The sequence below is a fragment of the Pelodiscus sinensis genome, chromosome 13, assembly GCF_049634645.1.
Source record: "Pelodiscus sinensis isolate JC-2024 chromosome 13, ASM4963464v1, whole genome shotgun sequence".
In the NCBI taxonomy this organism is placed as follows: domain Eukaryota; kingdom Metazoa; phylum Chordata; order Testudines; family Trionychidae; genus Pelodiscus; species Pelodiscus sinensis.
The window spans coordinates 41,065,298-41,089,604 of record NC_134723.1 but is presented as its reverse complement, the minus strand read 5'-3'; the positions used below and the strand labels follow the sequence as shown (position 1 = coordinate 41,089,604).

The following is a 24,307-nucleotide window of genomic DNA, read 5'->3' as shown; positions in this document are numbered from 1 at the left end:
TTCTGCAGGTGTCTTTTTAAATCCATCGTTTCAGTTTCTGTTTTTACACTCTCCCTGTTATCTTACCTGACTGTGCTCACACCAAGAATTTGTATCCCAAATGCCATTTTTGAATAAAAACAACAGCACTTTCTGAGACCACAGGAAACTTGGTCACACCCAGGATTCAGAGACACAAGGCTAACAAAAATCATGCTGGACCATGGATGTTTCCGGACCAGAAAGTGTCAGATTAGAGAGGTTCAACCAGCACTGTATAAAGAAAGAATCTGCATTACCATTAGGGGTATATACTGGCTTGCTTAGAACTGGCACAGAAACGCCTAAAGGTTGTAAGTGACACCACTGAAGATTGCAACGAGAATATTATGCACGAATGACTCTTTGAGCCAAATTTTCAGTGGTCATAAACAAACATAGCACAATTCACTTTAATGGGGGCTATGCCAGGGGTGGCCAACCCACGTGTCTTCTCCCCCTAAAGTGCTCCCGTGCCCTCTGTGCTCACTGGGGCAGCAATTCAAAATGGCACCCAACTTGGGGACCATCGATGGGAGCCTGACATGGCCAAAAAGCCTAAGCTTGTTTCTTAAAGGGGCAGCCATTTTTTTTTGCTTGACAATTCTGGGGGGGGGGGGGGGGGGGCGCTCCTTTTTTTTTTTTTTTGCTCGAGAATTCTGGTGCGGCTCTTTGCATTTTTTCCGCCGCTGTTTCGGTTCTCTTTGTTAAATGGGCTGGCCACCCCGGGCTATGCCAACTGAGCTCAATGTAAGCAACTGGAGTTAAGCTGGTGTAAAAGCTATGCAAGAAGGAAAAGAATAGAACCCAGGGCATTAAATTGTATCTTTCAGAGCAAATATGCTGTCAAAACATGATTTAACCAGGCTATCTGTTGGGAGGAAAAGACAATACAATATTTAATAAATGAAGCATTACATAGTGACTTTCAACCTTGAATGTAAAAGGTATTACAAGAAATGCTACCTGTACACCTATCTCTTTCTCTTAGCTTGTGTTTTTATGCTTATTGATAATACTTCATTCTCCTTTATATCACTCACACTGCCTTTTAACTGTTCTAAATTCAAATCAGCTCCAGGTAGGAGTGCTATCCACAGTCCTGTATGCATCAAGTACATGAGTGCACAGCTCACATTTGGGGGATTCACATAATCTCTCTCTTTCACTTTTTGAATTAACGAGAATGTTGTTTGCTGCAAAAGAAATTGAAATGCCTCCTACTCAGTGCAGGGGAAATTTAAAGTATTGGTCAGTAACATAAAATCATTCTGCAGCGGTATCTGTGGAGATAAATTGCTTACCTGTCTGCCTTAATTTGTAAGCCATCAGGTGCCATGTTAGACATTGTTCCTACGGGGATAAGTCACCTTCATAATCATGCTGAGGTGAGAATATTGGGCAAAAACTAACAAAATCAACAAAAATATTCTTTTCCCAAAGAACAATCTGTGGCAACTGGTAAGGCATTCAGAAACACAGCACTGGGCACTGAAGGATATGTAGTTTCTATTTTTTCTATTTCTATCTCGAAGCAAAACATATTTATTTCAGCCATTGCAATAGAAACACTGCGCTCTCCACTCCCGCCTTCTCTTAATGTATTTTGGAGAGACACTAGGGTACAGGATCTTCTGCTACATGCATTTCCCCAATCTTAAAGGATTTATTCCTTTTGTTCCACAAAACATTGGGTAGCTGACAAGCAGAATTACATTTTCTTAAGGGGATTCTAATTTTTGTATACTTTGATTTGACTCATGACTAACATGTTTTTGGCACTCTCATGATTTCACCCAGAATACTGAGATAGATGGTACTTAACTTAATGAAGTAAGTCAGGTGGTTATAGGAGACCCTTAGCTTTCACTTTAAAATTATGCTCAGATTCCAGCCCTCGCAGGGGTGGAGAATAATTTAAATCATTGGACCTGAAAGGCTCAAGAGATAAGAAGGAAAATCAAATCTTGTTAGTCTTTAAAGTGCTACATAGTCCTGCATTTTGCTTCAACCCTAAAATGTATGATTTTAAGCAAAGCTCATGATTTCTTTGAGGTCCAAAACTCATGGTTTTGGAATGGATGAAATTGGCAATCCTGCAACTATATTAGCAAATTCTGAACAGTCCAGCACAGAAGGGAAGAGTGCCTTTGTTTCAAACCTACATAAGAATGGCCGTACTGGGTTAGACCAAAGGTCCATATAGCCCAGTAGCCTATCTGCCAACAGTGGCCAGCACCAGATGCCCCAGAGAGAGTGAACACAACAGGGAATCTTCAAGCTACCCCTCTCCCATCACCCATTTCCAGCCTCTGACAGAGACCAGGAACACCATTCCTACTCACCTGGGCTAATAGCCATCGATGGACCTAACCTCCATGAATGTATCTAGTTCTTTCTTGAACCCTGTTAAAGTCCTGGTCTTCACAACATCCTCCGGCAAGGAGTTCCACAGGCCGGCCCTGTGCTGTGAGAAGAAAAACTTCCTTTTGTTTGTTTTAAACCTGCTCCCTAATCATTTCATTTGGTGACCCCCTAGTTCTTATGTTATGGGAGCAAGTAAATAACTTTTCCTTATTCACTTTGTCCACACCAATCATGACTTTATAGACCTCTAATAACCTGCCTTCATTAATATGATGGGAATGGGTTGTAGAACTTGCTGGAGCCCTCGGCAGAATTAATCAAATGACCCAAAGGGAGAATGATTTGAATAGAATTTACCAAATCATGGTATTACACGTAGAGGGCCAAAGATTAACGAAATGACACTGGATTTGGGCTTGCCCAGATGCACTGCTTTGTACTCATGAATCAGGTAAGGTACCTATTTAATGCTCCACCTATACCTCTTTCTCCAGCCACATGCTCTCTATAGTGGTGGGGGAAGTCTATGAAGGGGAGCCATAGAATGGGCTGTACTTGTTCTACATCATCTGGAGTAATGCATAGCTTTCCTCAATTAGATCAATCTTACTGCCTCTTTGCACCACTGGAGCAGCACAAAGGGACTAGAGGGGGTTCAAGATGTGGCCCTTTTAATCTGATTTTCTGACTGCTTTTACCCTTGTGGACTTCAACAGCAATCCTCTCTATTTATGCTGGTATGTGTAAGGGTTAGGAGCATGCATTTCCAGCACAGGTAGACAGACAGCTCTGCTCCAGCTTGCACTGTAAAACAGCAGTGTTGCAAGAGGAAGCATGGCTAGCAGCTTAGACTAGCCACCTGACTACAAATCTGCCTGGGCTAACCCAGGCTATGAGCCTCTTTTTAGCATGCAAACCTTGTGTGCCTGTCTAACTTTGTTGGGAAGCTCCCAGATGCAGTGTAGACTTTTCCTTAGTGGAGAATCAAGCCTTTGGGTGTAAGGTCACTGCCTAAACAGCAGAATACCCAGTGATATTATTACCTTACATACGGATCAACAGCTGACTCTCCAAATTCTAGTGGATCAGGTTTTTAGCTACATAACTAGCAAATAAATATTCCTCTGTGACTTGATAATATATATTAAGTAACCTATAACTCTGAGTCCTTAAAATTCCCCCAGTCCTGCAAGAGATTGCCCTTGCAAAGAGAATGCTATAGAAAACAGAGTCACTTGAAAGAGAATCCTCTGAACTGTCATTCATGCTTAAATTCGACACTTTACACCTAAGTTTGAATAAAGACTCTAATTATCTTACCCATTACAAAGATTGCTTCCCCAATTATCACCTCTAATGTCATTAGCTCTCAGACATTTGCCTCCCCCCCCATTCTCCTTCTGTTCTGAAATTTGATTTGTCCTTTTCATATGTGTTAATTTTTTTAATTGTATCCTTTGGTATATATGATTGTGACAATTTTCTTCCACTATTTGATCTGAGGAAGTGGGTCTGGCCCACGAAAGCTCATCACCTAATAAACCATCTTGTTAGTCTTTAAAGTGCTACATAGTCCTGTTTTTTGTTTCAGATCCTTTACAAGGTATCGGTTGGGTACTTCTATTAACTTCAATGGAGCTATGCCAATTTATACTAGCTGAGGACATGGTTTGAGCTAAAGAATTGCTGCCTTCCAGGAGAGGTTGAATTTTAAATCTTCCCTAAATAAGACAGTGCTAGTGACCATAGAGACACTGGTGCCAAGAATCGGACATATCAGCTCTGCGCTGTACCTCATTCCTAAAATCTATTAACGCAATCCTTAATTTGATTTGCAAAATACTACAACACAAACCCATCTAATTTTGCCTTAAGGGATACAAGTCAGGGCTGTTGGATAAATTAACCTGGTATTTGTAATATATCAGTAATTTTTAACCTCTTTTCATTTGCAAACCGCTAAAAAATGTTGATTGGTAGTGCAGACCCCCTTGGAAATCTTAGACATTGGCTGTGGACTGTCAGGGATCCATGAACAACAGCTTGAAAACCACTGTCCTGCACTACAGGTAGAAAAGTTTGTCCAATCATACCGGCTAACTACGTAGTAGTTTACTACCCAGAGCATGCATAATGAATCTGGGCAGCTGTCGAAAGGATGTTTTGGTTTAAAAATCTAGCTCTGTAGCCATGGGTCGTTAAAAATGTTCCAGAGTTTGGCTAGAATCCGTACAAAACATCTCAAAATATGGCACCTGGCAAGGTTAACTTTACAGAACCAAACAGCCTTGAGAAAGTGTTTTTAAGGAAAAACAGGAACCTAGTGGACCATTTTGCCCAATGTGTTCCAGCACAGGGAATTCCCAGCATGCATTGTTTTTACCTGAGTAAGAATAGTGTCATTTTTTAATGTAACCAGGCTTATAGCTGCATATTTCACTGTGCAATTTGAATACTGCACACACACATGCGTATCTTTGCATTGTTGACTTAAACGAGGGTGCTCGTAAGAGTGAAGGAGAACTTATGCACCTACTTATAAAAGTGTTTGTGGGACAGGGGTCTGGGAGAGGCTAGAATTCAGGTTTATAGCCACGCAGCTTGTTTTTGTTAAATCTAACTTAAAAACTTACTTCTGCATTCAGCACTAGGGGTAGTCATGTTAAAAATATATATATAATTCTGAGATGGTCACATGGCAGTAGCTCTTTAAATCACAGTTGTGCGCTCTTCCGTGATGTAATTTTCTCAAATAAATTTCTTTTTCTTTAAGCAGGTAATAAATACACAGAACTCTCCTATCTATATATCTTTTAATCGACTGCAGTCATTTAACCCAGACCCTCTAACCAGATTAATAATAGAAAATGTGTCATAACAATTCCTTACCACAGGATGAATTATCATTATTGTTTTGGCATTGAAATTCCTTTCTGTTACCTCAAATTACCCTTCTTTTCAACAGTACACAATACATGAATCACTTCCATAATCCTACATGTTAGTAAAAATCACATCTCAGTACAATAGAATCATCTGACAAGCTGCATTCTGACAGCATACTAAACTATCACATTGGTGAAATCCCAGAGAGCCTCAGGAACTGTTTCTTTCTTCTTTTTTCATTAATAGAAGTTGCAAGTGGAAACCAAAGGCAAAACTGCTCAGAGTCGGTGAGAATCCACCCAATACTGCTCTCCCCTTAATCTTTACCACTACGGCAATGGCTTCTCTAGCGTCAGACAAACACCATTAGATTTCAGTCCATAGTTCTTTGGAAACAGAATAATCTAATCATCTTAATTTCGTGCAGACCAGCGAGATAATCTGGATAGTGCCAAAATTATAAACACGTGGGTTTATGGAACAGGCCCCAGTTCTCAGCTGATGGAAAGCTCAATGGAAGGATATGGTGTAGTCTGGATTTAAAGCAGCTCATGTTCTTGCCCTCTGTTTTTTCAGTGTTTTACTTATTTGGCAAACCTGTGGGAAAGGAAGGTAAGATCTAGTAGACTCAGCACGACTGAGAACCAAGTGGAATTAATGCCTGACATCGAACTCTTGGTCTGATATTGACATCCTTTGTGGCTGTAGGCAAGATCTGTCTGTATCCATCTCCCCTAAAAGATGAGAATGCTAAATATTACCTTCCCATGGGTACAAGAAGAACTGTTCCTGACCCACTGAAGCCAATGGCAATGCTCCCGCTGACATCCGTGATAAGGAATTAGGTCCTTGGAGAGGGTTAATTAGTGTCTGTAAGCCACTTTGAAGACAGATATCTTACCAATACTAGCAAGGGCACCAATAATGGTCCTGTAGCACCTTAGGTCTCATCTAGACTACGCGGAACAGTCGAAAGAGGATATGCAAATTCCGTGGGAATTTGCATATCTTCTTGCGATCGCACTTTCGAAAGTGAAAGTAGTTTAGACGTGGCTTTTTCAGCAACCCCCTCCTTGTCGAAAAGCCGCTCTTCCTCAAAAAAGTGAGGTTTACGTGGCTTTTCGACAAGTTCAGGGGATTTGCCGAAAAAGCCACATCTAAACTACTTTCACTTTCGAAAGCTCTCAAAAGTGCGATCGGAAGAAGATATGCGAATTCCCGCAGAATTTGCATATCCTCTTTCGACTGTTCCGCGTAGTCTAGATAAACCCTTGGAGACTAACAAAAATACATAAATAGTATCATGTGTTTCTGAGGGCAAAACCCACTAATCCAGATGACAAATATGGAGGAAGGGGCCCAGATTTTGAATTATAAAGCAGAACAAGAGGGGAGCGGAAGAGGAGAAACCCCCTCCCCCCAAACTGTCAATTAGCGTGTCTGTGCTAAGTGAGGCTAATAGAGTGGGCTGTAAGTGCCTGATACTTAGCTTTTGATGTCATTTGGGTGTTGAATATAATGGCCCATCCCATTCGTGTCTTTGTTCAAGCCATGCAAGACAGTATCAAATTTGCATATGAAGGCTAGTTCTGTGGATTCTCTCTAGAGTTGATTGCATTAGATAGGTGCAATCTGGCAAAGTAACAAAGACAAGAGAGGGCACTCAGCACTGCACGGGATCAGGCCCTTTGTTCAGTGACTCATGAGCCATCCTTACTACAGAGAAGCTCTCTGAAACTCTAACACACAGACACAGAAACAGACACACACATACACTCCTGGATTTAGCCCCAGCATAGAACCTAGGAGAAATCACATACACACAGATGATATGGCATATGCTAGTTAGAAAGGTTCCTCAGTCCATTACCATTATGAACAGGCCCAGCCTTAGGGGAAGGTGAGCAAGGTGGTTGCCTTGGACCACGCGCCTTCAGGGCCTTGCGCTACCTGGCGCCTGCCCGCCCGGCTGCTCGCTCGCTGCCCTGTCTGCGATCCACCCGGCCACGCAGTGCAGCCAACCACCACATGCTTCCTTGGCCCTGCAAACTCTTTGGGCGGGCCTTATTATGAACGTTTTTGACCAGTGATCTAACCAGCTAACCTTTTCTATAATCTTCTAATCCAGCAGTTCCCAACCTTTTCTAGATAGGACCCATTTTGACAATTCAGGAAGACTTGGTGACCCAAGGCAATTCAAAAACAGGGGGAGAAGGCCACCCCGGGAGACACTTGGTGACCCTTTTGAAATGTAATGGCAACCCATATTTGGGTCCTGACCCCATAGGTTGGGAAACCCTGTTATAATCCAAAGCAAACAGACACGTCTATCACACACTTATTTAGGCAACTTTTTATTGCAAAACACTAGCATTCATCAAAAGTGGTATATTTTTAACTCTAATTCTAATGATAACAAGTGGCACATTTTGTGTGCTTTCCTATTATGCATGCAAAAAGTCAGCATAAGTGTCCTCTCTTATCATAATTATCTGTTTCTAATTTCGATGTTGGCTATGACTTTGCACTCAGTGATGTAAATGTAAATGTAAATGTTCTTGTCAGAGGAAGATTAATTTGATTTAAGCCCTCTTTGTTCTAATTAGATAATCCATTTCTGCTCACTATGCAAGTTTCATTCTAGGCCACATCTGTATTTTATCATAACAACGAAGAAATTCTGTGGTATTTAAAAGGTAACTACAGGATTTCTGCTAGGTCTGTCAGGCACTGTTATGACAGTGCATGCTAGGCCTGTGCCAAATGAATTAATATTTTAGCTGGCTAATTTACAGATTACAGTAATTATTACTTGAATATTAAAACACGTGAACTTTTATAAAATGAAATGAGCAACTGAAACCTGTTGCCCTAATTGCTCCCTTTGCTCCTAAAGAAACATGACCTTTATGGGCTTTGAACCTGAGCACAATGAAAATATTGGATGGTACCCTGTAGGCAGAATAATAGATTAAACAGCAAGAGAAAGATAATTATACCTAAAATTACCCTGGAAGAGCACAAACAGCTCTCACACTGATATTTTGCTGATTGTCTAGACCAGTGGGTTTTCAAGTTTTTTTCTCATGACTCAGTTGAAGAAAATTCTTGATGCCCGCAACCCAACATCATTTGACTAGAGAGAGGGCTCTGGAGTGGGAGTGAGGACGAGCACTTTGGGTTACAAGAGGGGGCTCTGGTTTTGAGGGGGGTCAGGGCTGGGGCCGGTGGAGCTTACCTCGAGCAGCTCCTGGTCAGAGATGCAATGGGGGTGCTAAGGCAGCTTCCTGCCTGCCCGCACCCCAGAAGCATCCAGCAGCAGGTTCCCAGCCAATAGGGGTACGGAGCTAGTGCTCAGGGCAGGGGCAGTGTGTGAAGCCCTGTGCACTCTTCTGCCCCCCACCCTCACCTCAGAGCCAAGCCTGCCACTGGCTACTTCAGAGCTGCAGCATAGTCTGTGGTGCCAGGACAGGCAGGGAGCTGCCTTAACTCCCCCACTGGTCACCCTGCAGCAACGAGACCCAGGGCCTGATATTCCGCCACCTAGTACTGAGTCACGCCCTGTAGTCTGAAAACCACTGGTCTAGAAACCAGGTATCTGGGATGGTCTAGTGAGAATTTTGTTATCTACGGGATGCATTTTACCGCGCCCCTCTGCAAAACGAATGGATGGATGGTAGATATCATAGAGGAGGTGGAATTATACCATGGTTATCCCCACTGACAATGTTGTGACACACACCCATGCCACGAACAAGGCTGGTGCTGGAGCAGTCTCTGTCCGCCACCAACAGGGGCTGCCGGACTCAGCGCGAGCTGGAACCGAGCAGTCCTGGCACGTGCTGGTCGCTGTGCCTCTGCATTTTAAATGTAGTAAAAGCCTAATAGCTCTTACCACATTTAAAATGTAGAGCAGCAGCGCGGGGTGGCTCCGGAGCCAGCTCCTGGAGCGACCTCTGCTGCGGTTCGCACAGCAACGCTTATCGACTAATTGTATAGTCGATATAAACTGTATCGACCATACGATTACCCAGCTAATCGCATTTTAACATCCTTGATGTTTTTTATAAATCAATCTTTTGAGTTCTTACCATTTGCAATCAGGGGAAGGGGACGAGACAACAGTGGAGTTCTTCTTGATTTAAGCCCTAGTTCAGGAAGGCCTCCCTATTCAGGACAGCATAATGGCATCTGTCTAAACATACGCTGAAGTGCTCTCCTAAATAGGGTTGAATTAAGCACATGCTTAAGTGATCTCCAGAACTGGGGTCCATGAGGGTAGAGCCAGGCCCTTTTTGTCTTGGGTGAGCTCACCTATGTAACCCCGCACAGCTATCCATTCTATCCTGAGCGGAACTCATCTTGTTCTAAAGAGCACATTGATGGAGCAAGTTTCACGTCCTTTAGAAATGTCCAATAGAGCTGAGGATACATCTGCCTAGTGACAAGAAATTCAACCCACAAGCAGGCATTCTAATGTCAGTTGAAAGAATCTCAAGTGAAAGTGAAGAACTGGCAAGACAAAAGCGACTGGGGCCAGGAATCTTTTGGAAACAAGACCGCTTTACGATGAAGAGGCAGTGCAGAGCAGTGGATTGAGAATAAGCCTGGAAGTTAGGACCTTCTGAGCTTTTCTACTTAGTCAACCATGGACTCTGCTAACATCCTCTAACTTTGATCTTCCTTTGTCTTAATTCTCTTTATTAAAAGAGGATATTGTATGTACTTACACTAGAGATTTTAAATATCGGTTAAATGAATAGTCGAGTAACCTCATGAATTCTTATCAGTTAGCTGACCATTCTATTGTCCCCAGGGGTTGAGCTGGCAACCAGTATGCTCTGTCCTCACTTCCAAGGAGCCCCCCTGACACGATTGTATCAGATGAACAGCACAGAGTGCCAGGCAGGAGCTGGTCCACAAGGGGAGCCAGTTTAAAAACAAGCTCCCCTTGGGATCCAGTTGCCTGTCGGCCTGTATTGTTGCCTCTGATAAAGAGGCAGCAGCGCGGGGTTGCAGCCCTGTCTACGGGGGATTTCTGAGCTCCCAGACCCAGCGCGAGCCAGAACTGAGACAAGCTACCTGCCTACCCAGCTCCTAATACACTTTAAATGCAGAGCTGTAGCAGGGGTAGATCCCGGACTCATTGCAAGCCAGGACTGAGCTGAACTGCTGATTAGCCTGATAAAAAATTTACTGGCAAGGGTGGGAGGGAAATGCATGTTGTCTACAGCTATTGCTTTTGCTTATCGGTTAATTGGTTAATCGACTCCACTATTACATCCCTAACTTTCACACCTCGCAGAAATGTGAGATTAGTTAGTGAATGTTTCTAAATTGCATTGCATATGTAACGGTGAAAAGTGTTGGTATAATGTTAAATGATAGCTGAGTTTAACAACAATCAGAAATGATTCTGCTAAAATCATGGATAGAACTGAGCTCCTGCTATTCTAACCATTAACCAGTAGCTCAATGGTGCAAGATCTCTTTGAATGGCTTTCTCCTGACATTTCTGATCACCTCAGGGAGCAACAACTCAAATAAACAACCTAATGACTTGAGAAATCAAGATTTAGACACTTACTACTCACTGACATTTAGACTTCCAACCTGATCTGTGCCAACTGCGATCTTAAAGGCTAACCTCTAAGCATATCAAGGCGCCAAGCTGGTGCTTAAATACTTCCAACTGGCCATTGTCTTCAAAGTGTATCTAACTGTGCTATCTGAGTACATTATGGTCCTGAAAAACGAGTGCTATAAATATGTTGTTCAGGAATATTAACATTTCAAAAATTAATAATGTCGGGGAAGGAATCACACACACAACATTTTATAATAAACACTATTTCCTCTTTAGTTTTTCATTTACAAATATTCCACTGATTCACTTGCCAAAAGAAAAAAAATATGCCACTACAATATTGCTGTGATGTCAGTTCAGTGTTTCTGGACACATGAAGTGACCTTCTGTACCTTTTATCTGGATGAATTTGGCCCAGAGAGGGAGAAATCAAACAACATGTGATTCAAAGTTGCTGGAGAACCTGTCACCTCTCATCAGCTTGCGATTTAGTGTAACCCAAACTGGAACAACCCTGTTATTTTCTGCAGGAACAAAGATGACATTATCCAGAGCTAGGAGGTCATTGGTTTAAATCTCAGCTAATCCGATGTGTCAGACCAAAGGCTCAGATTAGGACAGCTTCAGAAAATGGTAACATCCTTCTGAAGTTCAATATCATAATTAACTATGGACAAAGGACACAACTACATCCAAATAGAAATGTTTTTAACAACCACAGCAGTCAAGTTCACTGCAGGTGTAAATTGATGTGTGGCATTGATATGGATAGAGCACTACGTGCTTTCACCGGCAATGAATTAGGCCACAAATAATGAATTTTAGAAATGATCAAGATTAGGTGGATTGATCATTACTGGGGTGATCCATCTGATGGGTGTACATACATGAGTGGGCATGTATACATCACAATACTGCTCAGCAGTCTTTTATAAAAAAATAACACTTTTTTGGGGAGGGGGGCTATAAACTTCACATAATAGCCATTGCAAAATAGTTTCCGAGTAAAGGTATTTTGTCCATTAATTTGGTTTTAATTATTCTGTTCAGAATATTGAGTAACTCACTATCATGGGACTGGTACTTTTCAGAATGCAGACTTCAGCAGAGACACAGGGGCAAAAGCCATGCATAAATATTCTTAAAAAAAAAGAAATAATTAAACTTGCCGGAGCACACGCTGGTTTGCAGGTGAACAATATTGTCTACTTAGTTAACAAATATGGGACAGCTCCAAATCCTGAGCAGGAAATGCTTTGACTTTGTGTGAAATGTCATAATATTGCAAAGCTCCAGTCTCTCATTATATTCAAGAGCAGCATTGCATGATCTTCTGCCATGTCACCAGAAAGGACAAAACCACCACTAACACACGGTGTTCTCAAACTCCCCATTGACTATAAATGGCTACATGCCCTGACACCATCTTTTGACACCTGTGAGGCTGCCCAATGATTTAAGCATTTACAGTATCGAGACAAATCTGTGTTCTTTCTTACATGAAGCCTTGTGCAACAGGATTCACCAGAGGTACCTTGGATGTTTCGGTGGTCCTCAGTAGACTACATGTTTGATGATGATGATGGATACACATATTGAAGCAATGATTAACGACAAGCAGGAATACATGAGCATTACCAACGCATCATGTATTTTAAGATATTGATCTCAATTGGTTTATCTCTGTAGACTTAAGAAGACACCATTCAGAGAAAATACAGGGAGCAAGATAATGTAGTGTTCCTCCTAGAGTCTGCTACAGAGCTAAGCCTGTAAGTAGATATTCATCACAGCACATGGTCTCCTGGATCAAAGCCCTAATTCAGGAAAGCACTTGAGCATGTTCTTCATTCATCCCCAGTCTGAAAAGCCCATAAGTGTGAGCTAGCATGCTCTCCTGAACATCGACACTTTCCTGAATTATGGCGCTCAGTCCCGATTTGACAACATGTGCCTAACTTTAAACACACGAGTAGCTCCACTGATTTCAATTAATCTACTCAGATGCTTAAAGTTAAGCACATGCTCAAGTGCTTTGCTGTATTGGGACCTACATTTTTTAAATTTTACTCTGAATGTTCATCCTTCCGAGGATGCAAATCAGTAAATTCTCAACAATAAATTTCAGCCAATATTTCAGTGGTGTTACATGACTTAAAGCCAAATCTAGGAAAGCCACAGAACGTTTTGTGGATCCCAGCAAAACAGAATGGTGTCTGCTGTACATAGATAGAAGTCTCTAATTTCATTTCAAACCACTGTGCTATTTATGATAAAATTATATACAAACCCAGATTTTAATCTCAAGTTACAGAGAGGTAGCCACGTTAGCCTGTTTCAGCAAAACCAACAAGGAGTCTGGTAGCATTCGTATGCCGTAATAAATCAGTTAGTATTTAAGGTGTCTTTGGACTCATTTTTATTTTAATCTCAATTACACTGGCATGTTTCCAGAGTATACTATTCAATTCTAGGATCTGGACCAGTGTCACTGGGGTCTGAGGCAGGCACACATTGTTGGTGTATGACCCCCACACCCTACAGATATTATGGGGGAAACAAAAAACAAAACAAAACATACCACCACCCTTTTTGACTAAGGAAGGGTGAGGCCTTGTGAATGACCTCAAATGTATTTTCCTAATTCTGTAATGTTGTCTCCTGCACCAAAACTACCTGGAGTTGCTTTTTAAATTCATTTATTTGCATCAAAGGTCTCCCCTGGTGATTTATAACCCAAAACATTTACCCCATAGAGTGTAATTTTCCGTGCAAAAAAGAAAAAAAAGGATCAAAACAATTACCAATCAGAATTCTACAGAATTTAAAGTCGCTGTACCTCGAGGAAGCTCTTTTGGTCAAACAAGAAAGAAATGGCCTTCTTTCTAATTCCTTCCTTTCTCCTCCAAAATAAAAGCAAATTATGCAAAACATGAAAAATATAGAAATTAGTGAAATTTGTGCCTTTCCCACTCATTAAACGTCCTTCCTCTTACATCACTACCATTTCCTCAAGGTAGACTCAAACCAAGTAGGATGGAGGGGTCACTCATTCCCTTAGCTTCTCCATCTTTTCCTTTGTGGATAAAGAGAGGGTCTGCTTCTCAGGTAAATCGGTGACAGGACAATTGTTCTCAAATGAACGGTATTAACTGCAGCACAACGCAAGGAAGAAAAGTGGATTTTAATGCTGTTGAAAATTATGGTCTTAAGAAATGTAGTGGATGACTAAAAGTCCTCTATTCAATGAAGAAATCATTGAGACGTTCTTGGCAGGATGTCAAAAGACACATTTAAGAGGACAATTAAAACTGTATAATGCAAATGCTATAATTAGAACCATATCTGGTTGAGCAACATACTATTTTTCTTCCAAGCTGTTAACCGAAAAAAACATGAATTGTTACCAGTGTTGGTTAGTTTTTGCATGAAGATGAACTGCATATGTCCTAGAAAGCCTTGACTCTTGACATCGTTTACCTCCTGTGAGTAACGTCTCACACACACACACACACACACACATTTCGTTAAGACACTCACTCACACTCACACACACACACACACACACACACTATTTCGTTAAGACAGCTACCTAATATTGCTATTGCTGCTCTTACAGGGCCAGAGTCTCATCTGGTATAAATTGGCCAATGAATTTAAACTGATTTACAGCAGCCAAATACCTGGCTCAGAATTTAAAGTGGGGTTTGGGAAACTTGCCAGAAGTGTGATAGTGAGTCCAATATTCATCTACAGAAAGTGGAACAGACAACCTTATCATACATTAGGATGCTCAAACCTTTATTTGGGCACATAAATGCCCTGTTTACATAGAAAAATATTAAAAAGTCATATTAAAAGCCCCGTTTGTAGGCTAGGTGCTGGGGGAGGAGTAGAGGGATTTCTAAAAATAGAGGCCACAGAGGCAGGAAAATGGGGGGAATGTCCCACAAAGAAATGTTCACATATCCTCTTGTTCTTGGATACATCACTGCAAACATTGAGCAAGAACTTCCATTAAACAGGACACAACACGACAAAAATGTTTAAAAGCAAACGTAAGTTACAGTAGAAACAAGCCTCTGTATTTCTTCTTCAGCCACTAAAGCCCCAGTCCTGCAAAGTGCCTGAAGTCAAGCATGTGCTTGAGAGCTTTTCTGAATCACTGCCGAGAACGTCTCCGTTTTGACGGGAGCAATCTGCCGCCAAACCCAGCCTCTCTTTGATCCTCCAATAAAACCCCATTCCTCTGTTCTGGCATCTGAGTAACTAGCCCAGATACAGAATGGAATTAGTTACCTGTGAAGTGTAATGGCGTGGAAATAACTGTGAGGTTGCAAAACATTTTCTACTCTTGGTTACAATGCTGAAAATCAGGACTAACTCCATTGACTTCAGTGGAGTAACTTGAGCTACTCAGGAAAAGGAATGGAAGATGCTCTGCAGTCATTGCTAGGATGAGTTGTTTACACACTGGAATGTATCAAGTACCCTAAGAAGGCCCAGAGCTGTTCAAATTCTACAAACGCTGGTCCATAACTAACGGGGGGGGGGGGGGGGGGGGTGGATTTCAATGCATTGAATAAGTTGAATTTCCTAAAGATTCCAACATTTGATTTGGATGATCACTTAAGCAAAGCTTGTCATCACCCGGGGCGGGGTGGTTTTACAGGGAAAAGGGTGAGGCTGAGTTTGACTGATGTCATTTTAGAATTTCATAATTGTGCAGAATGCTTCATCCCTCCCAAGGAATACATTAGTGTCAGCTGTTGAAATCAGAGCATCCCCAGTCTGTTGGGCGTCAACACTGGTAGCATCAGAAACAACAACAAGGATGGAAGACGTCAAAGTCCATGTCTCTATCCAGTGCCCAGGAGTCCGGCACAGTAGAACCTTAGAGTTACGGCCACCTTGGGGATGGAGACTGTTTGTTACTCTGAACAAAACAGTATGGTTATTTCAAAAATTTACACCTCAACATTGACTTTATACAGAGTTGAAACGTTACTATGCAGAAGAAATATTCTTCTCCCCCCCCCTTTTTTTTAGTAATTTAACGTTTAACACAGTACTGTATTGTATTTGCTTTTGGGGTGGGGGTGTCTCTGCTGCTGTCTAATTGCCTACTTTTAATTTGAAATGAGGTGTGTGGTTAACCAAGAAGTCATAAGTCTGGGGTTCGTAACTCTGAGGTTCCACTGTAGCTCATATATACTAGCCTGTATCAGAAGCTGCCTCTTTGTTGAAAAACACCGTTACACACTGCAAAGTTTAGACAAAGTTCTAATGAGCTTCCACACATTGTGGGGCTTTTTCCCACTGAATTTATTTAACCTGAATACCGAGTCTAGCAAGGATCTCCCAATAGGGAATTATATTTCTACCAGGGCTTGTCTATACTAACTCCCACCGTCGATGGAGTCTATGTCACTTCAGTTACACAGCAGCTACATTGGCTACTCTCCTCATCCTGGTGGAGTACTGGTGTTGACGGGAGAGTGCTCAGGGACTGATTTACTGAGTCTAAGCAGATGCAATAAATCGACAGCTGGTGGATCAATCACTGCAGGGTTGATCCAATTCCTAGCATCATGGAGACAAGCCCCCAGGGGCACCACTGCTGTGAAGTACATTCAGAGGAATATATGAGTATTATATGTAAGTTCCATTGTCACAAATAAGCACAATGTTCAACATAGTGATTAGAATGTGCATAATGCAAACTCCAATAGAGAAAAACTACCCATGCACAAATCTGCTGTTGGAGAACAGAGAATGAGTGCAGCATTTAAATTTAAATGACTTTAGGATTTCACCTTCCTCACCCCTACTCTGACTCCTTCAGATACATTCTACAGTGTATTTTCCTTTCCTTTCCTGTCCTGCCCTGCACTTGATTAGGCAGATGATATAAGGGCTTTTCCATGACCAGGAAAGGAGTTGTTATTCTCAGACATGAAACACTGTAAAATTAACAATCTACTAAAATTACATCCCAAATAACACTATCCTGCAAAACCACCTACAAAGAAAGCAAATGCTAGATCCCACAGATACTTTAGCCAATGTGCTGTATAAGCATCTGTTATCGTTGGCAGTAATGGTTAAATGCACATGAAATATAATAGAAATAAGATAATTTTCTTGCATATGTTAGACAACTTTAGTTAGGGCAAAGTGTCCATTGCATTATTATTTCAACTTCTAGAATAATACACTAGGAAAAAAACGAAAGAAAAAACGAATGTAGATCAAATTTGTAAAGGTCAGCAAGTAATTGTTAACCTTGGGAATGAGGGGGGAGGGAAATCAGTACTTTTCCCAACAGCCCTTTAAGCTGCTTGTAAATCATATTCGTATTCATATACTTAAGCATTAATTTACATACTTAATTTCTGACAGGTTGACAACCGCAGTCCTTCTGTCCTCTCAGTGTAAAGTGAGAAGTCAATTGTTATTCAGTGTATCAGTTACAGTGGTAGTGCCACTAACTATATTTTATATAATGTGCTATCTGCAGAAAAGCAGATAAGAATTTGATTTAACATCCAATTAAAAGCCGTCATTGAAAAATTACTTCAAATAAGCCTTTTATTTTCTATAATCAGTGTTCAATTCAAGCCTTCCTTGGACCTACTGAACCAAGCATCAGGACTCATGAATTTTGATTAAAAAATTTGAGCCCATTTCTAACTTAAGCAGATTTTTTTTGTTGCACTGTTTGATAGAAATTTAATAAATCTATGAATCCTTGCCAGCGTCATTTATCATCTTTTTTTCCGCAAGACTGGCCTATTATGCCTCGGCAGTAAATTATGAGGAAGCCAGCAAACCAAAACTTTTCAGTCCGATACTGAAGAAGAGATATAATCACTTGCATTGAACCATATAATTATAGTAGAATATGAATCTCTGAAACATTAGGTCCTGTTTTGAATATGTAATGCCAGTGCATTGAGAGCCTACAAAGATTTCTAGCTGATCTAATATAGCTCAGTTTAGCATCATATTGAACAATTTGTTGTTAATGAAAATGACAGCAAAAGCTATAAACAACATGCTGGGAATCTCAGTAAGAATTATGAGGGAAATTTCCCTGTATTTGGAAATACAAATCATAAAACCAAATAGTCACTTTTTAGGGTTTTAATTCAGCTGTGTTTATTCCAAACAATCTTGGGAAACGTAACTTTAAGCCTATGTATTTAGTTGTGTTTAAAACTGAAACCAGGCCCTGTCGTTTATTCGTTTCACTGAAGATGTGAAGGAAAACCCAGACTTCAGGCAAACTCTGGCACAAAAGCATATGTATTCCTGCATAAATGGGGTTTGGATGGCTCTCAATCTAATGGGTTAATTCTCCTACTTTTCAGTACATGTGTATTTGCTATTTTAAATAAAGTGAATTCTGTGCATGGTATCAAAGGAAGAATGAAAATGCTATGAGTTAGCAATCGGGCCATGTTTCTCCTCCAAGAGCATCAAAGTGACTACCAAATATTAATGTGATATAGAAATTCAGTCTGGTTTACAAAGAGTAGTTATTAACTCTCTAGGGGCATGTCTACAATACATAAAAGATCGAACCTCTGGAAGTCAATCTTCTAGCATTTGAATTAGCAAGTCTCTTGTAGACCCCCAAATGAAACGCTGAAGGCTGCCCCCGCCAGCATCCTGTACTCCTCATTCTGTAAGGGTATGTCTACACTTGCACCCTAGTTCGAACCAGGGATGCAGAGGCAGACATTCGAAATAGTCAATGAAGTGGGGATTTAAATATCCCGCGCTTTGTTAGCATGATCTCGCCAGTGCATTACTCCAAATGCCAGCTGTTTCAAACTAACGTTTCTCCTCATTTTTTGAGGGTATCTGAAGTTTTGGTTCGAATTAACGTGTCCCAGCGCGCACTTTCACTTTCGAAACAGCTGGCATTCGGAGTAATGCGCCGGTGAGATCATGCTAATGAAGCGCGGGATATTTAAATCCCCGCTTCATTGACTATTTTGAATGCCTGAATTTGCATCTCTAGTTCAAACTAGGGTGCAAGTGTAGACATACTCAGGGTATGTCTACACTACCCCGCTAGTTCGAACTAGCGGGGTAATGTAGGCATACCGCACTTGCAAATGAAGCCCGGGATTTGAATTTCCCGGGCTTCATTTGCATAAGCGGGGAGCCGCCATTTTTAAAACCCCGCTGGTTCGAACCCCGTGCAGCGCGGATACATGGGGCTCAAACTAGGTGTACCGGTAGAACGAGGTGTACCGGTAGTTCGGAATAGGAATCCTAGTCCGAACTACCTAGTTCGAGCCCCGTGTAATTCAAATCCCGGGCTTCATTTGCAAGTGCGGTATGCCTACATTACCCCGCTAGTTCGAACTAGGAGGGTAGTGTAGACATACCCTAAGGGAAGTAAGAAGTAACGGAAGACAATGGGAGCATTTGTTCCAGTCGTTCTCCCGCAGTATAGACCAGTGTTTCTCAATCAGTGGTACGAGAACCCTTAGGGATACTTGAGAGAAATCTGGAGGGTACGTTAACTCAACTGAAATTTGGAGAAAACTGAAGTTTTGTTTTAAGTTTTACAGCATTTTATCATTTTTGTACTTTTTACACCCAAAAATTTCATTGCCCATCGAGCTCCAATTAAGTTGTTGAAACATAAGTGTTGCAACGGTAGAAAAAAATTGTGTCTCTCTGAAAACTGTAGGTACTGGGGGTACTTATAATTTTTTTTTTTTAAAAAAAGGGTACTTTATAAAAAAAAAGGTTGAGAAACACTGGTGTACATGCTGTGGCAGCTTGGCATAAGGTAAACCAAATCCAGCTAAGCTAGTGTAGACCAGGCCATGGCACACGTTCTTATTTCATAATCATAGAATACTAGGACTGGAAGGGACCTCGAGAGGTCATCGAGGCCAGTCCTCTGCCCTCATGGCAGGATCAAATACTATCTAGACCATCCCTGATAGACATTTATCTAACCTACTCTTAAATATCTCCAGAGATGGGGATTCATAACCTCCCTGGGCAATTTATTCCAGCGTTTGACTACCCTGACAGTTAGGAACTTTTTCCTCATGTCCAAATAATAATTAATCTGTTTTAAATTCACAGTCTAACTTATTCATGTGTTGACCAGCACTTATTTCATGGGTTGGTAAACTGCGGCAGACCAAAATGAAAAAATCTAAGGGTGTTTTTTTGCAATTTTGTTCATTTTGTCTACATAATCATGTGAAATTTAACATGCTAAATCAGACAGAGTCATTGACCTTTCTGAAGTTCATCCATCAAATGACCTTTGAAATCTAGACTACTGAATATTCTTTATTTTACCATTGAGCAAGTTTCTTTGGACTAATTGTGATCTGTTACTCTGGTGTAACTCCAGAGTAACCCCACTGAAATCAGTGAGACCCGGGCTTGCCAGATGTAAACAAAGATCAGACATAAAATATATATTGGGAAACCCAGAGGAAGGGGTCTTGTTTATATTCTGTTTAAATAATGGGTTGCTGATAGCCATGTCACTAGCAAGAGGTAGTATTCAGGGACTTTATGGAAGAAATGGATTTTAAGAAAGGGCTTGATTTTGTAATTCATGTTATCATCTTATTTCCCCTCCAAGACACCATAGAACATGTGTGTCAAAGCAGTGATGAGATAAAGTATTAATTTCAAAAATGTTTGAAAAAGAAAGGTTAGACTGTAGCCATAAGGAAATTAAATACCATCGTACAAAACAAGGATGGATATTCAAAGAAGGAAAACAGAATTTTAAATGAAAAAGCCTGTCAAGTATTCCAGAATTAATTAAGAATAGATCTAAAGTAGATGAATATTCTTCTTGAGTGGCTGTAGTATCATCAAACTCTCGCTAATAATGCAGCCATTTCTACTGACACTTTAGCTACTCTTAAAGATGAATATTTCTTATATCGCTGTTGCTTTATCTTTCTTTAATTGACAAGTTATGTTGTGATAATGTATGCATGAGTTTTTTCCCCTTTTCAATAATGCATTACAACATAGATGGCTTAGCTAATGTCTATAGACTCTCTTCACCACAGATCTCTCTCAAGGCAACTTAGATTCAGGCCAGCAAAAAGTCTCCATATTATAGCTGCTGTCTTAGGTTACTTTACTCCGGTTACCATTTTCAGTAGAACTCATACCTTATTAACTAGGTGCAGATTGATGAATTCATAAAATGAAAAAATTCATACAATCGAACCTCTCAAAATCACAGCAGGCATGATGTATAAGCAGTTGTGATGCATACTGCAATTTTTACACCATGCCATGGCTGCTTCTTGTCTTTCAAACCAGTGCAAAGCAATCTGTAGTGCATGGAAGGGAACAGAATGGATGTCAACTTTTTCTTCACTGACATCACTTTTGGTTTGTGGGGTTGTTGTTTTTTTTCCAGATGGAAAAAATTGTTTGTGTAGCTGGTTGTTACAGATGTTCTACCTTAAAATTACAGTCATATTCTTTGCCGGAGAACGATATTGGCAGTTGGTTTGCAGAGTCATTTACTGAGTTCCTTGGACACAGCTAATATTCTCTTCTCAAAGGCAGGCATGATTCATGTGCACACAGGATGACTGGGTCTAACAATGTATATAGGCATTCCTGACCCTCATGTAGCCCTTCGGAGCCACCTGGTACCTGGCTGAAAAAAATTGGGATTATTTTACATAGCTTCCTGATTACTCTCCAGGGGGTGGCCAAGATGTGAAACACCTGAATCCTTCTTAAAGCGACAGGGTGTTACCACCTGCAGTCATTACAAATTACACTGTATCTGTTCGGGAAGGCCTCCAGGAGCTAAGTAGCAGAAAGCTGCCAATCATCAGTGCAGTCGTTAATATATGAAGAGTTTTTTTTAAACTACAATAATGAACATTGCATTTCTGTTAATCCACTTGATGTTGAAAAATAATTTTGTTTTATGTAATAAACATGGTAAATGAACAGATTTGTTGCCTTACGTATAAAATTATCAAATCTATTATCCACTACAGTGTAGTGCATACAAAGTTACTTAACTATCAAAATTGCCTACGTTGGGCCCTCTTGCATCAGAGACTCCATCTGGAAGAGCTCCATGACCTAAGTTGAGTTTCCTGTTGAATAGCTCAGCAAAATACAGGCGAGAGATCCGTGGCATCATGCGGTTTGGAAAGCTATGGATCTTTTCTCCTGAATAGTACCTTGGCCATTTTTAAACATCTGCAATAGCTACTATTCATGATACGGGGAGGGGAGGGGGGAAACGTCTCCACCTGTTACATCTCTGCTGAATCTTTTCATTTCCACCTACTCCCCCCATGATAATTTTGAAGGCCACCAAACGGTTCCCATTATTCAGAACAGAACAACATCTGCGTGACAAACATTACTACTCCCTGGAAAGCACCTCCTTCATGCCGCAGATCTCTTTGTAACGCAACAATACCATGCACTATTTATACAGCATCCATAAGACACAGGGTCACAAATCTATCAGAGCGACCGAGAGAGTCATCTGTCAAATAAGGAGGACAGAGTAGTGTTTAAAGTGAGATTTGAAGAGAGGCTGTTCCTCTCAAGCATAGTGGGGTGGGAAGATCACGCTCCAGAGCGACGGGGCAGCCTGACTGAAAGAATCACGTCCCTCACTGCACCAACACAGCCTGGAAAATCATCTTAAGGAGTCGGCCAGCATTGGAAAAGGGGATTGAGCACACACCCCTGGGGTCAGCAGCCTAGAGCCAGTTCAAAAAGATCAATTCTCAGTTTTATTTCAATAGATACTGAAAGCCCAGAAAGAAGAGTTATGTGGCTCTACTGTCTTGCACCGGAGAGATCTATTCACAGCAGTTAAGTTGAAAGATTAGGGCCCAGCAAGCTAATATAAAGAGAGCTGCAGGCCCAGACTCGGTTAAGTTCCTTGCAAGAGTTGTAGGAGCACAGATGTGTGACTGGCTGGCAGAGCCAGCTCCTGGCTCCCCCACCTCCTCCTAGCAGTACGACTGCTTTTCAGCCCTCCAGCAACCCAGCTGGGCTACGCACTGGGCTCCAATCCCCCCTCCCCCTGCCCAGACACACATTGCATCAGGCTCTCGGCTTCCTCCCCCTCCCCAGTGCACCAGGACTCTCTGATCCACAGATGTTGCCGGACCAGAGAGTCCCAGTTTAGAGAGGTGCAACCTACAGTAGAATGAGAACACTCCAGTTTGCGCTGGACTTGAAAATTTGTGTGGGGGTTTCACCAAGACCATTACCAATTCCAGGGTCCTCTGACAGGGTGCCAGAAATGTGTGAGTAATGTGTGATATTTGTAAGCCTGAAAACTGTTGCAGGTGCATAATGGTTAGTTTTATAGTTTCGCGTAACAAGAGAACTGAATATCAAAATTTCACTACACTCATGCTGATCTTAAACTTACAAGTTGTTCAGTGCCTTTTAGAAGGTTTGGGCCTATAGAAATGCACTCATCAAATTACAAGGAAAACACATACCCGTCTGTACAGATGACCTCAGAACAGATCAGTGTAATAGATAACCTAAGGAATTATTTATTGTGCCTCTGGTGAATAACTACCTTACAAGATCCAGTATAAATGTTGAATCTGTGATAAGATCTACCTAATGCTTTCACATACAGATTCTGTGTGTGATCTTGATTTACAGCATTTGTACATATTTGTATAACCATTATATAGCTCATATGTTTAATGTTATCTACACCTTCACCTAATGTGCCAGATGACATAACCTGCAGCTTTTGAAGACATCGCGACATTTAAAGGCCTATTTCCACAGCTTTTAAAAAACTGTTTAGAGGCACATAAAATAGAAATATATGTATATGATTAAAAAAAGCTTTTCCAAGTTAGTGTTTTAAAATCTGATTTTATTTTCCCATGCCTATTCTTATGGGTTTCGATTGTTGAATGGGAATTTATTAAGTATTTTATTCAGCATTCCCTGTGTTTCTAATAGAAAAAGAAAAGCAGATTTACTCAGATTTTTACAAATCATGGCACTAGGTGACTTAGTAAGACAAAAAATGCTCTCTTTAGCAGCCTTTCCTATATTATGTGTAACTCTAAATTCAGTTTGGGGGGGAGAAAATAGCTTTAGAATAGGGATGTGAATAGGTAACCCATGCAGGCTGGGAGTTGGCAGCCTTGCGTAACCACCACTGAGAAGACTTAAGCCTGGGCCCTCCGGAACTTAGTGTAGGAGTTTCTACAGCTTGAGCTATAAAGCCAACTGGCTTTCAGCTTAGGCTGTAGAGCTCCCTTGTTCTTATCTCTCGCTGTAAGTGGTCTAAGTGCCACTACATGGGACAGTGAACCACACTAGGGCTACATCTACACTACGGCAGTTGTTTGGAAGAGGAAATGCAAATGAAGCGCTCATTTGTAAATCTCATGTTCTCATTTGAATATTCTC

General features: G+C 41.1%; 1 protein-coding gene across 4 annotated transcripts in view; it reads right to left on the bottom strand.

Annotated features, from left to right (window-relative positions):
- Window positions 1-24,307, bottom strand: part of AFF2 (ALF transcription elongation factor 2) — a 465,157-nt gene that overhangs the window by 245,066 nt on the left and 195,784 nt on the right. The window lies entirely within an intron of this gene.